Source organism: Passer domesticus, chromosome 2 (assembly GCF_036417665.1).
Source record: "Passer domesticus isolate bPasDom1 chromosome 2, bPasDom1.hap1, whole genome shotgun sequence".
NCBI lineage: Eukaryota > Metazoa > Chordata > Aves > Passeriformes > Passeridae > Passer > Passer domesticus.
Window position 1 is genome coordinate 8,579,959 of NC_087475.1, and position 16,588 is coordinate 8,596,546.

Sequence of the window (16,588 nt, forward strand, 5' to 3'; positions counted from 1 at the left end):
TGAATTAACACAGCTTTCTTTCAAATGTTTTAATGTTGTCAGTCCATCCCAGGGCCCAAGTGTCTCATATCAGCATCCCAAACCATAAAATCAGTTAACACATCATGAGACATTTTTGGAAAGCTGCTTTCTGTGATCACCAATTCACAGGTTTCTGGCCCACCTCTTTTAGGTTTTTCTTTGTAACAGGGATGCAAGGCAGAATTCTCTTCCAGCAAAGGCAAGCTGATTTCTTGCTGCCCATCGGTACTTTTGGAAGGAAAACCACAGCAAAGCATAGGAGTGGTGATTAAATCACAAGAATTGACAACCATGAGTCACAAGCAGTGCCTGGTTCCCTGCGGGGATGCTGTGAATCACCCTCCTGAAGGCATGGCAGTGCTGCAGCTCTGTGTGGGCCAAAGCATGAGAAGCAGGGAGTCAGACCAGGGCTGAGTTTTCAAGCAGGGATCTCATCTCTTTTCTGTTTTCCTGACATCACTTAACCAGGACCCAGCCCTGCAAATACTCGATTGCACAAAGCTTTTTACCTACTTGATTAGTTCTCCTGAACTCTGAGGGAAGCTGACGTGCTGAAGTACACCGAGGCTTGGAGATGACAAAGGCAAACAAAGGAGTGGAAAAGCTAATGGTTTGCCTTCTCCCTCCTGCTGCTCTGTGGAAAGCTTTTATCTGTTGGACTCTCCCCTCTCCTTCCTTCACAAACAAGCCTTAGGCCAGAGAGCATCTCTGCGTGGGGAAAAGCTCTTCACCAGCAGAGCTACAGCAGCAGTGTGATGATGGCAGAGTGCTTCGACACAGCTGTACCAGTCAAACCCTGCTGGTAGAATCCCCACCTCTTCAGCAAACCTTCCCCAGCCTTCATCTGGCTCAGACATACTGCACTCCAGCAGAAGAGGTGGCATTTATCCACACAGGTCTCCAGAGCAGCAAGGAATCCTGTGGATGATGGGAAGGAGTTTATTTCTGCCCCCACAACAAACACAACATGCAGGACTTGTGGAGTACCAAGGGGCTTTTCCAGCTCCTGTTCCCTGTCTGGGTTTCCCTGGCGCTCCAGAGGCAGTGCCATGGTGATGCCTGCACAGCTCACCAGAATTTATATCTGGGCTCAGTCAGCACACAGCCTCAGCCCTCTCTAGCTCCCTCGTTATTTACTGCATTCTGCTTGCTGACTTAATAGTGTTTTGTCCTGTCCTTGAATCCTGCATGGATGGATTCAGAAAAAAATCAATGTGCCCTGACCAGCAGGCCTTCTTCCCGCAGCACAGGGGAATTTCCAAAGTGCCACCATTTCTACTATTTATTTGTTTCCTTTAAGTTATTAGCATGATGGGGCTAATTGTGATGTTCCAATGCATTAAATCTTGCCTTCCATGCTCAGAAGTGTGGGAGCAGTTGAGGAGGAAAAGAGCAGGAGTTGTAAAAACAGAGCAAAAATAAAATAAATAAATCACTGCCCTCCAAAATGAGAAAAACTGATGGCAGGAATGAAGCACTGCCATTGTGATAACAAGGTACTAATGCAAAACGAAGGAGCAGGAGCAGAGCAGCTGATGAGTTTTCCACTGTGGCTTAATTAGGCAGGCAGGTACAACCTCCCCATCACCACTGACATAATTAGCAGGCACTGGTGAAGAGTGAGCCTCAGTGTGACGAGACCCCAGGCCAGCCAGGGCTCTGCTGGTGCAAGGTTTGGTTTGTCAGAAGGGTGTGGACCCGTCCAAGGACTGTGCTAGCACCATGCTGAGCCAGGAAGGTGTTTTCTTCACATTCATGTGTGACATGGCTGTGCTGGCAAAACTTCAAAGCACCACCACCACCTTCTTGTCCCACCTGAGCAACAGTGACAGTGAAATGGTTGGGGGGAGGCTGTGTGGTCTCACCTGCTGGTGCAGCACCTGGGACTCTGAGTGTTAAAACATTTAAATATGACATTTAACAATAGATGGACTCATCTGGTATTCACAACTCTTTTATTCAAAGCACAATATTTATAGTCACTACATTGCCTTAAATCTAGAGAGTAAAGGCTGTCTCCAGACAAGGTTTACAGACTGGGGGGTGTGAGGAAGCAGCAGCATATTTTCAGGGGATGGGATGTGGAGGCTTTCTAGCTCTGCTTTGGTGTGGATATTCTGCCAGTGAGGAAAATCTGGAAAGCAGTTTCCCAGGGTGTCCTCCTTGGTGGGTGGGGAGGCCCTTGGACATCAGGGCTCAGTGTTGATTTTGTTCAGAGCTGCTTCAGAGCTGCAGGCAGCTGTGTGAGGGCTGATGGCTGCCCCCAGTGTCTCAGCCTGTCTCTGGGACTCTTACCTGGCTTTTCAAACTCTCAGATCCAGTCTCCTGCTACAGAAAACCTGTGCCACTGCATGCAGGGTGCTGTGTGCATATCGTGAGCTGTTTCTGCTCCTTACTCTCCCACCAAAATAAGACCTTACTGCTAGTTGCTGTTCCATGCCTTGTCATCCTGCTCTGCACCCCAAAGCTCCTCCAGATTTACCCAAGGAGGAGAAAGCAACAGCACTGCCACAGGGAAATACAGCAGAGAACATTTTAAGAGGCAGCAGAGTCAGTGCCAGCAGATGCTGGGTCCCCTGCCAAAGCAATTGTCCCTGTCAAAGTCCTGGGACTGCCTGGAAATAATGAATGGGGGGCTTTCACCTCATCTATCACACAGGACTTTGGTTCTGGCAAATATAGGGTGTCTGAGATCAGGAGTGTCCAGTGTGCCACTGGATTGACAGGCTGCTATTGGACTGATGGGTCCCATTTTGCCATGCCCCTCTGCTCTTCCCCCAACCCTGCCAAAAAAAAGAAAAAAAAAAAAAGGAAAACAGACCCAAAACATTTAGGAAACTTGTACTCCTTTCAGCAAGCAGCCAGAAAGAGCCAAGGTATTCCTGCACAATCCTCTGAGAGCACAGCTGAGGAGGAGACAGCAGCACCAGGGTGAGAAATGTTCCCCAGTGCTGGTGGCAAAGCAGATTCCTCACTGGCCTCTCCTTGCTCCAGCACCAAGGTGGGCTCAGGAGCTGTGCTGCTTCCCATAAGGGGGTTTGCCATCCCCACAGCACAGCCTGCCAAGACCCTCCAGGGACACCAGGCAGAGTCATGGCAGAAGTAGGGGAGTGCTTCAGGTGGCAATAAATGGACTAAAATCTTCTCTCCTTCCTCATGTGCTGCTGAGCTGCTGCTCTCAAGCTGGGAGAGCTCAGACATGTGAGAGCAGCCTCAGGGAGAGGATTTTTCTGTTCCCTGCTTGAAGTGAAGCAGTGGCAAAAACAATCAACTGGTACAAAAATTAATTAATTAATTCCCTGTCCCTGAACTTTTAGAAGAAACGTGGGATTTTTTTTGTACTTGGCTGAGTCTTATTTCAGCAAAGGAGTTTTGGCCACTGGAACACTAAGCAGATGAAAGGCAAAGGCTGGGATCCAGGCTGGAGCAGCCTCCATGCTGGCGTTACAGTGCTGAGCCAATCCATCTCCACTGGAGTTCACAGCCTCTTTGATCAATCTCATCTTTAAAAATACCACTGCTCCGGAAGGCTTGGGAACTGCTTAATGTTCCTTCATTGTTTTTCAAGCCATTAAAAACAGAGGTATTAGCTGCTGCACACTTTTTGTCTTGTTTGGAAGTAAAAAAAGAGAAGAAGCGGAATGCTAAAAGCGCAGATTAAAACGATTAAAAATAACGGAGCAATGAAAGTCAAACTGCTGGCTCTAAAAATGTTGATGCCTTGCATTGCTGTAGGCATTATATTCATATGAATGAGAGCAGAGGGCCCTGCTACCTGCCTCAGTGATGAACTGTGTGTGTCATTGCATGTGGCTGTTGCATTAAATCTGGAAGGATTGCCTTCTGCTTCTGTGGCTGCTTCCTTGGTGATACAGCATAAGGTGATTCCTCTAAAAAGAGACTCACCTGGGACCTGTTTGGGGGCACAGGAGGGATTTTTTTTGTGCTTTTCTATTTTTTCCCCCAAAGAGTTCTGGAATTGCTGGTCTGGATGGACTGCCAGGTCAGCAGAGGTGCCCCAAGCCCTCCTGCATGTGCTCATGTGGCTCATAGGGTTTTTTTTCCTGAATTGGCTCTGTGAACCCACACATGTGCCCAGCTGGCCCAATGCTGATGGAGACCTGGCCAGAGCTTCAGGAACCTCTGCTGGAGTCTCACTTCTCTGTCTCTGCTGAGGCCTTTAGCCCAGCAGCAGATCATCTCAGCCACAGGGTTATGGGTAACCAGTCCAAAGCTTTACTTCTATATGAGCCACAAGAAGGAGTGCTCGTATATCTACCAAGAATTAAATACCATCCGAAAGCCAGGGCTTTTCTTGTGAAATGACTGTGTGGGTTTAGGGTAATTCTTGGCCAATAGTTTTTATTTGCAATCCAACTACACATTTAACACCACTGTGGAAGATCTGGGTAGGTTCAGAACAGGCGTGCAGGCCTCCTGCTTGTCCTACATGCCTGATGAATTCTCTCTCAGCTGCCAAAGGCTGCTTGTCCCTGGCCTTCACTCTGTTTTCTGGTGGCCAAGCTGGTGCACTCCTGGAGTTTATGGCATGCTTGACTCAATCCCATCCTTCTGGTGGGATATTAAGCAAATATTTTTTGACTCCTTCCCTTTCCACACCACGGCTTCTAATTAAAGAACCCAATGTCACATGAAGATGAGTTGTCACACGATCAGGTCATCACTGAAGGTGGCAGGACCAGCCTGCACCTCAGCTGGGAGGGTCAGCCCCTCCCTTCCTGGGGGCTAACACTTGTTAGCATAACAAAACCCGCTTAATTTTGAGAGAGCCTGGGTGAAAGTTTTTACTGGCTAGACTAAAATTTGTCACCGTTTACTTTCCAGCATTTGCAGACATGAACATTTGTCTCACAACGGGGTCCGAAGCTGGGGCAAAAATAGTTTGATCACATGTAAAGGTGGAGGCTTTCTCTTCACCTGGCACACTCTCACTGTTTTCTTCATCCCCTCTGCTGTGTCTCCTGAAAGGCTGGTGCAGAGCCAGAGGTGAGAAAAGGCTGGAATTAAAAGAGGATTTGGATGCTTTGTCAAAGCTTATCAGAACTTTGCTGGTTTGCAGCGCGAGGCCACGGCGCCAGCCCTTCCTTACGAAACTCTGGCTATTTCTGGCTGCTCTTTTTCAGCCTTCCCAGATGTGAGCAGAGCTCCCTGCATGTTCCTGGCACCTCTCCAGATGGTTGCTGGCAGTGCTGCGCTGCTGAAGCTGGAATGGCATCGTGTGGTGGGGCAGGGAACAAGGGGACCTGGCTTGCTGGTGGAACTGGATTTAAATGCCTGAGATGCCTTTACTGCCATGGAGGATTTGCAAAGATGGTTACACATGCAGAACAGGCTGTCCTTCAGCTGCCTGAGGGGTGTAAAGGGCACAGACAGGTCATTGGAGCCTTGGATAAAGCAGCAGTCTGCTCACTCTGCTCTGAACCTGTTTGGAACTGACCTGTGGTTTCGGGCAGGGGGTGCCAGCCACCCAGCAGTGCCTGTTGCCAGAAGCCCTGCTGGGTCTCAGCTTTGTGAGCCACCCCCTGCTGCAGCTCATGCTCCAAGGACAGTGCCACAGCCCTGTCCCCTACTCCCAGGCCATTTCCCACAGGCACAACGTGCTCAGCTTGCTGTGCAGCTGCCCCTGAGGCTGTGTGACAGCGGCTCTCAGGATGCTCCCAGCACAGCGGGCAGCCTGCAGCACAAAGCATCTCACGGACACTTGGCTCAGGCCAGCGTGCAAGAGTTGAAAAATGGAGCCCCTGGAAGGTCCTGGAATCAAGCACCTCTGTATTTTGGGGCAGCCTGAGGGGATGTGGAGTCCAGCCCTGATCCATGTCCATGGGTATATGGCAGCAGCAGTAAACGTTCTCAGGATGTGTGGATTACAGTCTGAATGTTAATGTGGCCCTTTTCTTCCAAATGGAGAGAATCCTGACTATTGCAGAGCAGTAGGTTATTAAAATGGATTGGATTATTATATATTGGACATAGCAGCAGCTGGGGTGTATGGCAGGGCAGGTAAATATTCCTATCTGAAAGCGTGGCTTCTTCCTATTCATCAGTAAAAGCATATTTCTGACATTTCTTCTGGAACAGCTTCATAACGATATCCAGCCTTCTCTCTGGAAGACCAGATATACAGCAACAACTCCCAGAATGGCAAATCTGCCTTGTTCTTCCTTTAATTACCTCACTGCTAAGGGGAGAAAGAAAAAATGACACACTTTTCTTGCAAGTGGAGATTAAGCAGAAATTCAACTCCAGCTCAAAACTGTGGCTCCCAGCTCTGATTTTAAACAAACAGCAAAAGAAATTCCTAATGCCTAAAGCCAGCAACCTCAGGCCATGTGGAAGTTCTCCACATCACTAACCTGATTTCCCAAGGTGATGAGCTGCAGAAGGTCACCCAACCTGACATGAATTATCTGTTAAAAAAAAAAAAAAAAGGAAAAAAAGACTTTCAGAGACAGATCCCAAAGCATGCAAATTTTATTCAGTAACAGGTCCAGTGGGCCTCAGCTGGTGACCAGCACTTTGGGCCAGTGTCAGAGCTGAGAGGGATTTCAGCCAGGCCCAGGATTGCTGGGATGGCTCAGACCCTGCCCCGGTGTCCAGGTCCCCCTGGAGCCTGGAACTGGGCCCAGACTGACCTGTGGCTGTCTGCATTCCAGGCTGAAGGTGGCTTGCTAAAATATTATGGAGTGGAGCTCGGTTGTGGGTTTGCTGCAGAAAGAGACTGAAACACAATTTTCCATCCTGCTGGACAGTGTGCAGCTATCAGAGCAGATCCCACAGGGGTGGAGGTTCCTCTGCTCCTGTGCAAATAGCAGCATCCCCACAGAATCAGGGACAGAGTACAAGGGATTTGACACTTTTAGGAGGAGAACATCACTTGGGGATGTGGAGTTCCCACATGAACGAATAGCTAATATGCTAATATTATTTAATCACTGGTTTATATTTAACCATTTTGAGGGCATTTGTGCTCCTCCCCTTGGAGAATGGTTCTTGAGTCCTTCAGGGAACGATACTTGAATTTCCCTTCCCCATAGAGATGTTTCTTCATGGAAGTGACTCTATGAAAAGATAGATATTAATGAATTTTTTTAGAAACAATTTCTGCATACTTTTTTCTTGCCAAAGCTGTTTTCCAGTTTAAACTTCAACTGAACTGCATAATCTTGGCTTCCTACAAGCTGCATTTCTCTGTGAATAAATAATTTTCCAGTTCTCCCTCCTTCAGATCTTATGTCCCATGGTACGCTTGGAATATCTCTGCAGAGATGCACGGCACCATTTTCCATATGGATCTGCAATCAGTTCCTTTATCGTTTGGCGTAAACGATTGCACAAAATTAGTGCCTGAGGAAAGGGAGTGTGAACATTCCCCAGCACCCCCCGTGGGACTCTGCAGCGCTGTGATCTGGGCCACCAGCTCTCACCACAAAGAGCTCCTGCCTCTCGCTGCTGTGGGGAGTGCTCTTATCATAGGCAAAGGCCACCTCCCTCCTCCAACCTTGTCACAACGCCCTTCCCCTCCTCCTGACCAGAGGTGTCATCCCTACAGCCTGCCAGTCTCCTGGCAGTGCGGGAAGTCCGGACACAGATGTTCCTCTTGATCCCGGCCTCACACTTGGCAGCTCAGCGTGCTGCTTCCCTCTGAGACATGCCACCGGGCCAAAACACACACACCGAGTTTTATTTTTGATTCAGAGCTTTTCCTAGCAGCCAAAGTTGTGTAATTCTGCCCTTCCCTTTCCCCTTCCCTCTTCTTTCTGACACCAGTGTGTGCTCGGGTTACATCCAGCCCCAGCACGCTGTGCTATCTACCAGTGCTCTATTTTTACACCTCCTGGCTCAGCTGCTGGCTCTGTGCTTTTTGATGCCCAATGTAAACTGCAAAAAGAAGCACCCCTTGTAGCCCAGAGCCACCCACAGCCAGTAGTTCCCAAAGCCCTGCTTGAGGCTGCTTTGGCCTCTCAGCCTGCCCCAGGCTGCTGCTGTAGCTCAGCCGTGGTCACAGGGCTGTCCTACAGCACTGCTGCCCTCCAGCTGTGTCACAGGGCTGTCCTACAGCTGTGTCACAGGGCTGTCCTACAGCCCTGCTGTCCTCCAGCTGTGTCACAGAGCTGTCCTACAGCCCTGCTGCCCTCCAGCTGTGTCACAGAGCTGCCCTCCAGCTGTGTCACAGGGCTGTCCTACAGCCCTGCTGCCCTCCAGCTGTGTCACAGGGCTGTCCTACAGCCCTGCTGCCCTCCAGCTGTGTCACAGGGCTGTCCTACAGCCCTGCTGCCCTCCAGCTGTGTCACAGGGCTGTCCTACAGCCCTGCTGCCCTCCAGCTGTGTCACAGAGCTGTCCTACAGCCCTGCTGTCCTCCAGCTGTGTCACAGGGCTGTCCTACAGCCCTGCTGCCCTCCAGCTGTGTCACAGAGCTGTCCTACAGCCCTGCTGCTCTCCAGCTGTGTCACAGAGTTGTCCTACAGCCCTGCTGTCCTCCAGCTGTGTCACAGGGCTGTCCTACAGCTGTGCCACAGGGCTGTCCTACAGCTCTGCTGCCCTCCAGCTGTGTCACTCTGGTCACCATTGTCCAGCTGTGTCACAGGGCTGTCCTACAGCTCTGCTGCCCTCCAGCTGTGTCACAGAGCTGCCCTCCAGCTGTGTCACAGGGCTGTCCTACAGCACTGCTGCCCTCCAGCTGTGTCACAGGGCTGTCCTACAGCTGTGCCACAGGGCTGTCCTACAGCTGTGCCACAGGGCTGTCCTACAGCTCTGCTGCCCTCCAGCTGTGTCACTCTGGTCACCATTGTCCCCTGAGCCCAGCTCCCGGTGCCTGGGAGTCCCCAGCTCCCTTTGCTGACAAATCCCCCTCCTTGGAATAGCTGTGCCTCTGCAGGTCTGCGCTCATCTCCCCTGCAGGTGCTTTCTCAGGCGTGGCAGCCTCTCTGTGATTGCTGTGCAGAGGGGAAAGCTGGGCTAGCAGAGACACCAGATGCTTTTTAAACTTCCCTCCACTTTCCACACACTTGAATTATCCTTGCTCCCTAGTGGTGCAGACACACAGCCCTCAGCCATCCCTCCTCCAGATCCTAGGGTACTTCAGCATTCCTCACCCCTTGGGATGCCCAGGACTGACACCCTCTCCCGACCTTCCAGCGCTGTTTGTGCTGGTCCAGCTGCCTCTCCAAACCCCATCTCCCAGTGCCAGGCTGCAGTTTTGGACCGAGACCACCTGCCTGCCACCCCCCAAGGGAAGGGGCCCCAGCCTCCCTGCCCTGTGGCTGCAGAGCCAGGGACCCTCTGCAGTGAGAGCAGCCACTGCTGCCGTTGAACTGATGGCTCGAAAGAGCTCGGCACAGGGTGGAAGGAAAAAAATGGCAACTGCAATGTAATTAATGCTGTAACAACTTGTTTCCCCCTTGGAGAATTATACCATTAGCTGCTTCAATTGTGCATGAAATATAAATTACATTACTCAGAGGCATCATGTCTAAGCAGATACAATCCTAAGTGACACGGCTTGCCACAGTGTATCATGCTCCCTGGTCAAAATTAACAGAAGCCCGGTTGCCTGAGGCTAGCAGATATTCATTCAGATATCAAAGTTATAACCACGGTAGTTCAACCTCCTTCCTGCCTCAGGGGATTTCCCAGGGGAGAGGAATGAAACCAGGCTCTATCATCTGATGAGAACAGCTCACAGGTTTGAAAATTGCTGGTGTACCCCTGGTAACTTGGTGTTTCAGAGCCTGGTGCTGTAACAAACCAGGGGTGTGGTAGCATCACCGTCCTCATGCACATCTCTGATTTGTGTGTGCCTGATTCCTGTTTGCTGCAGCCAAAATCTGACCAGGGTGGTGGTGCTGATCCTTACAAGAATGGATGGCAAGGACCCGACAGGAGGGCTGCTGAGCTGCAAAATTCCTTCCTCCTTTCCTCACCTGAACCAGGACCCTTTCTCTGGAGACAGAGAAAGCTTCAGTTTTTGTACTTGGCTCCTCGAATTTTGGGGTTAGCAGCTGGCTAGAAGACACATTTTATTCTCCTCCAATGCCCATCTGTAATGAATGATGGCAACCCCGCAGCCTCGATTAGCTGTGTTTGTGAAGAATAATTTGCTCCACTGTTGGAACAGCATCACCATTTTTTTTTCCCTAGTCACTTAAAATGGACCCTTATAGCTGCAAATGTGAAAACAGAAAGGGAACTGCAGTTACTCTTCTCTGCCTCCAGAATAGCTTTTGCCTTAGTTTGCCTTTGCAAAGTGGAAATCCTAAATAAATCTCTTCCATGGGGAAAAAATATGGGGGAAAAAGGACAGCCTTGACAGTCACAGAATTAGAGAAGATTTCTGTTTCACTCTTTTCCAGCATCTCATTCCCCAGTGTGTCCATACATGCAGGGTTGCCCATCTCAGGTGCAGCATCTGGCCCCAGCCCTTGCTGAACTCTGTATGGTTGGTGATTGCCCAGTGCTCTGATTTGTTGAGACCTCTCTGCAAGGCCTCCCTGCCCTCCAGGGCATCAACAGCTCCTCTCAGTTTTGTATGATCTGCCAACTTGCTCAGTATCCCTTCCAGTCCTGCATCCAGGCCATTTATGAAGATGTTGAAGAGCACAGGGCTGAGGACGGAGCCCTGCAGAGCCCCACCTGTGACAGGTCACCACTCTGTCACTGTTCACTACAACCCTTTGTGCCCAGCCTGTGAGCCAGCTGCTCACACATCACATGGTGTGTTTATCCTGCTGTGTGATGGACACTTTGTCCAGAAGGTTTTTATGAGACACAATAATGAAAAATACTGAAATCCAGAAAAATTATATCAGCTGGATTTCCTTGATCAGCTAGGTGGGTTACCTTGTCATAAAAGGAAATCAGGTTGGATAAGCAGGGATTTCCTCTTGTGGGGTAGTGCTGGCTGTGACCAGTGACTGCAATGTCTTTTGGGTGTTTTTCAACACCTCCCAGAATAATCTCCACAGCTTGTCCAGGCACTGAAGTGAGACTGACAGGCCTGCAGTTCCCAAGGTCCTCCTTCCTGCCCTTCTCAGCCAGCATCTGCTGGAACAGAGCCAAACTCTGCAAGGTGCTGTGTGCCTCCAGCTCCCATTTAAATCAAAGGGAAATGAGGATGCTCGGCACTTTCAGAGCTTTTTTGGTATTTCAGCATTTCACCAGTGACATTGCCTGAGAACCATCCAGAGAACCGTGCCAGGTACTGTTTGTGGTCTCCCATGGTGGAGAGATGATGCTGTGAGAAGAAGGCTCGGGTTAGGTACCACCCACAACACACTTTCTGAGTTGCAAAAACTGCAGCACCATTTTCTCTGTGGGCTATGCATGAGAGAGTTTTGTCAACAACATTATGTGCAAGTAGTGGCTCAGCATCAGATTAAACTGAAAGTGTTGACAGGTCTTACCCAATGCAGTTTTTGTTTTTTGGTTCCCTTGACCTCTGCTCCTCAGTAAAGCATGAAGAGTGCACGAGAAGTACCTTGCTCTAAGCTGGAAAACCTGTCTGTCAGAGGAAAGAAAATGATCTTGGTCCAAATTGACTTTGGAAGGAAAGGTTATTTTCTCAGTCTCTTGTCTGGCTCAAAATCCAGTCAGTGAAAATTTCTTTGCTCCAGAGAAACCGTTACTAAATTCAGTCAAAAAGTAAAACTGGGATATTTTCAGAAGGAAGACTCTCATCCCCTTTTCTATTTTTTGAGTTTTGAGTCTAAGTGCAAGACACCTGATTTTAAAAGAAGGAAGTATTTAATACAGAAGCAAAATGACTGCTGAGAACTTTGCCTCCTGAAACACAAATTGCCATCAGGGTTCAGTTCAGGGGAGATGCACCCCAGTGCTGGTGTACTCCATGCAACCACAGCATGAGAGTTTCCTGCTTTCCTGCTCATGGCTGGAAGCTGTACCTGAGAATGTGCAGCCACAGGGAGCTGGAGGCTTTAGTTCAATAATGGGGCAATCCCAGAGCACAAATGTAGTGCCAGCTGCAACAGGGGCACCCCGTGCAGGGGAAGACCTGGGATATGGATGTGTCTCTGACAAACAGGAGGCATTGCCAAATGCTGGAATGCCATGAAACCTCTTCCTTCCAGCCCTGACCCACTTCTCTGCAGCAGCCAGAATGGTGGCAAAGGTTTCTGAAGAAAGGGAAAGAAAGATAAAGAGGAAAAGGGATTTTTAGCAGCAGTATCCTAGAAGAAGCAGGCACATGACTTGCCACATGCATCTGGAGAAGCCTCCCCTGCCCCCACAACAGCAGTCAATGCAAATACACCTGAACACGTCAATATTCACAACATAGTCCTTAAAAAAATAGCTGAAGGAAATCAAACATGCTGCTTCCTAAGAAGACTGGGGAATATACATTCCCAAGTGCTGAGCAAGATCATCCATTATACATTTCTATCTATTCAACCAACTGCCTGCACATCTCCCGTGTGCCTAGACAGGACAGATGCCCTGGTTCTGTATCCAGCACAGGAGAATTGCATCCAGCAAAGAGGCACCCCTAGATCTGTGGGTTTGCTCTCCTGAAACGTTAAAATGCCAGCACTCTTTCAGGAACAATTTTCTTGGCAAGGGAAGATCTTGACTGTCGATTGCACTTCGGCAGCAGCCAATATAGGAAGTAGCAGTATAAATTCTCATTCTCATTAAATGTGTCTGTCTGACTGATGGACGCCAGTAGAATTACACAGCGGATCCAGATTTGTGGGTCTGACAGTAATAAACCAAATTTTCATATAGAATACATGTCTCAGAGGGGTGTTGGACATGCTTTATTTCTGTGAGTTATAGGCACTGCGTGACACAGGAATGGTGCTGGGCACCACTGAGTGGAACACTCACCAAAACCAGCCCAGCCCTGACGAGCAGAGCAGTGACCTCTCAATTACACACTGCTTTCACTGCCCAAGAGGATCATCCAGTGCTCCTGCTCATCCAAAAAACCTTTCACTCCAAAAAACCCACCCTGTGTGCTGAGACACTCCTACACTCTGCTGCAGCAGCCTTGGAGGGAACAGGCAGAGAAGGGAAAACCAGGCACAGGAGCTTCTCTCCTGAATCTATCACCACTTCTCCAACCCCGAGTAACCTTTCCACAGAGCCACTACGACCAGGCAGGCAGCCAGGAAAGTGCTGCAAAGGTCAGGGCATTGGCCTTTTTTCCTTATAAAGCAAGAGCAAGTCAAAGGTGTAGGTGTCGGGTCTGGGATGTGGCGGGTCATTGTATAACTGTGAGGCAGCCAGGACACCCAGAGCTTTGTTTTCCAAATTGCTACAGCAACGACCAGGGTTAGATACCGGAGCTGTTAATTCATCTGCATGGCTGCCAGTGGTGGAGTGGTGCCAGAAGGAAAGGTCTGCAAATTTTCCCAGTACGACTATCTATCAATACTGCTCTCTGTCCTGCTGTTTCAAGTGGGTTAATAAAAGACGTAAAATATTTCCTTGTCTTACTTTTGCACTTTGAGCTTCTGTTTTGCACACAAGGCTCTTTTCTCCTCTCCTGTCTCAACTTTTCCCCAGCAACCTGGCTCAACTTTTTCCCAGCAATCTGTTCCTCCCTGCTCCCACACAGCCACCTGCTGACCCTTCATTCTGGGGTGTGAGGTGCTGCCCCTGCTGCTGCAAGCCCAGGGGGCTGGTTTGGACTGTTTTCTGCTCAGTCTCTCTCCCAGGCACTAGATAACACTCAGGAAACCCCGTGCCAGCTCCTGCTTGCTGGTTTTCCTTGCCAGTGTCTTAATTTCTCTCTCTGAACTGCCAGGCTGCTAAGCCCCATTCTAAAAGTGCCTCCCATGCCCCCTGTCTACACTGTGTGAGCATCCCTGGTCCAAAAATGTATTTGTGAGCACCTCTGCTGCCTTGGATTACTGCAAGTGAATCAGCCAGCAGCAGCTTTGCTTTTAAAGCCCTCTTGAAAGCGTTTTCTTCCCCACTGGAAGCGTCAAAGGAAATTCCCCTTGATGAGGTTGCTGGCCCTGGAAAATCAGCTAGGAGCATGCCAAGCAGAGGGCTCTGGTAGGTCTCATGTTTCAGGACTAATCCTGGGGTCCATGGTGGAGGAAGGTCCTTGGGAAGGTGGCTGAGTGGTTGGGCTGCTGTACCCCAGGAGCCCTTGAAAGAGGATTAGGTCAGCGCACTGAACAAATGGAGGGCGAGCGGAAAGCTCAGTCATTTTGGGATTGCTCACCACAGCTGCAGACAAAGAGATGAGAAGGGGGATTTAAAAGATTATTCTGAATGCAGGCCAGACTTCAGGAGAGCAGCTAGCTGGTGGATGGGATTGTAGCTCCCTCCCACCATGCCCGATCCAGCCAGACTGTGCTCACGGATGAGGCTGGGCATGTGTGATTATATGAATATAGGGGGTCCTATTTGCTTTTTGGATCTGGTTTTTGGGCAATTTCTGGGTTGATTCCGGTCCCATTATTATGTTTGTTTAGGCTAATATTTACCAAGAAGTCCTCCCCCAGTCCCAGCCTTTCTTTCCAGAAGTGCCTTTGGGGTTTCCACGCTGACAAGGCTCTCTCAGGAGCTGCACTAAGTGTTTACCCACATGCTGGGGCTCCTCCTTGCCTCAATTACTTGGAAGATTATGCCGTTCCCAAAACACTGACCTTTCTCAGTCTTGGAGCTGTATGGAGTTTTATATTGTGTTTTAGGATTTGCATTTTTATTTACTATGTGTTTCATTGGCCAGCTGTTCTCTAGCATGGATTTTTAATGCTTTGGAGGAGATTTCCTCAGTATCCCCTCTTGTCCATGTCCTTTAAAAGTAATATTTGATAAAACTAAGCTGTTTTTTATGCATTCCCCAGTTGATTTCCCAGACTGATCGCATGACTTCTAATGCTTTATTCCCCTCCCAACATCCTATATTTTTCCTACAGGCCATACAGTCTGCTGCTCTATCTGTAGTGTCATAACAGACATCTGGAAAGAGAAGCACCAAGAGGAAAAAAAAAAGAGAATATTGTATATATCAAAATCTCTTCCCCTTAATTTCTTGTTCAGAGAACCAGCAGTGGTCATTTGCCAGATAAAAGCCATATATTACAGCACTTCCCAGAGATGCCTGTGCTGCTGATCTGGAAAACCACACGGAGCTAAGACTCATTAAAAATCTCTCTTGGCAATTTCAGATTTTGCGTTGAATAAAAAATCATGATTCCTTCATGTCAACAAAATCCATTTCTGAGTATTTCAATGTTCAGGGAGGTTGAGATCCAGGCTGAACCAGCCTCAAGCCCTCATTGTCTGTGCCCCATTCCCAAGGTAAGCAGCAGTGCCAGGCAAATTACCTCTGTGAGGTTCAGTCAGAATTGTGCTCCCCTGGGCACAGCTGTGATGAATTTCTTTCCCACTTCCTCGGAGGCAAGGAGAGATCCACAAACACCCCACTCCCATTTCAATCAGTGGTCCCTCCAGCACAGGGGATTGTCTCCCTGAGGTCTTGTGTGTGTGGGCTCTGCTCCTTCCCTCTTTCAACCTTCCCTCTCCACTTTCCCACTGAGACGTGGTCACCTTCTCATCCTACAGAAATCAGTGATCCTTGGGTGTTTTCCTTTGGCCTTCAATCTGAGGAATCTGAAGCTCAGTCTTAGGAAATGTGGTGCTACACTGTTGTTTTGGGGCCCAAGTGTTCGGGGTGCAATGCAGATCCAGCAAAGTCAGAAAAGGCCACACCAGTGAAGCCGAGAAGATGCAAGTTTTATCACTGGTGGACATGGGAACCTTGCCACCTAGCATGGGTGAGTCCTAAATCTTTTCCAAAAATCCAGCAGGAAAGGCCTGTTTATTGAGTAAAACCTTTCTATAGGAACAAGGGGGGAAGGGCATGGCATGGGTTTGCCCTTGAGACAGTTGATGTGATGTTGGTCTGAAGGAGAAAGAGTGATTTTACTGACATTTTCTCTTCCTTTCCACATCTTGCAGGAGTCAGCTGCAACTGGAGTTGTAGGACATTAAAGGACTTGACAAATATCATTACCTAAATATCGATGAATATATAATTTCTGGTTTGTTCCAACCTCCAGGGGATGAGTGAATTTGGTTTCTTACTGCACTTCCTGCACTTAGTGGGAAAATGGAGGCTGCCATCACCGAGCAGAGTCAGATCACCATCCTAAAAGAGAAGGAGTGGCAGCCTGCATCATGTGAGGCAAGCAGAGGTCACTGCCTCCTGACCCTGGCCAGGAGTGCTTCAGGTATTTCTGATGTGGGATCACACTTCCCTGCTGATGTTCCTCCTCCAGCAAAGGTTTCACAGAGCTGGGGAGGCAGGGTCTGGTCAGCCCTCTGAGGGGGACAAACAAACACACCAATACCCCCAAAGCCTTTGTTTCCTGGATGTGGAGTGGGAGGGGGTTGATGGTACAGTGTACAAGAGGGGTGTAGCCTCGTGGCAGGAGCAAACACAGGAGGCAAGGAAGAAAAGGTGACACTGAGCAAAAGGAGATGGGAGGGACCAGGACTTTAGCTTTAGGAGACAGAGTGTGAGGAAAAGGATTTTCTGAAAGCTCCATGGCACCTGGGAAGGGAAAGAGC

The 16,588-nt window shown here is 49.2% G+C and overlaps 1 long non-coding RNA gene across 2 annotated transcripts; it reads right to left on the reverse strand.

Annotated features, from left to right (window-relative positions):
• Positions 1-1,957: 1,957 nt before the first annotated feature.
• Positions 1,958-8,075, reverse strand: LOC135295187 (uncharacterized). 2 transcript variants are annotated; one of them, XR_010357209.1, is made up of 3 exons: positions 6,675-8,075; positions 6,396-6,449; positions 1,958-2,804 (listed from the first exon to the last, which is right to left on the reverse strand). It is a non-coding gene; the product is annotated as an uncharacterized LOC135295187 (long non-coding RNA). The 2 variants fall into 2 exon arrangements; XR_010357210.1 differs by lacking the exon at positions 1,958-2,804 and adding an exon at positions 3,133-5,039.
• Positions 8,076-16,588: the final 8,513 nt, after the last annotated feature.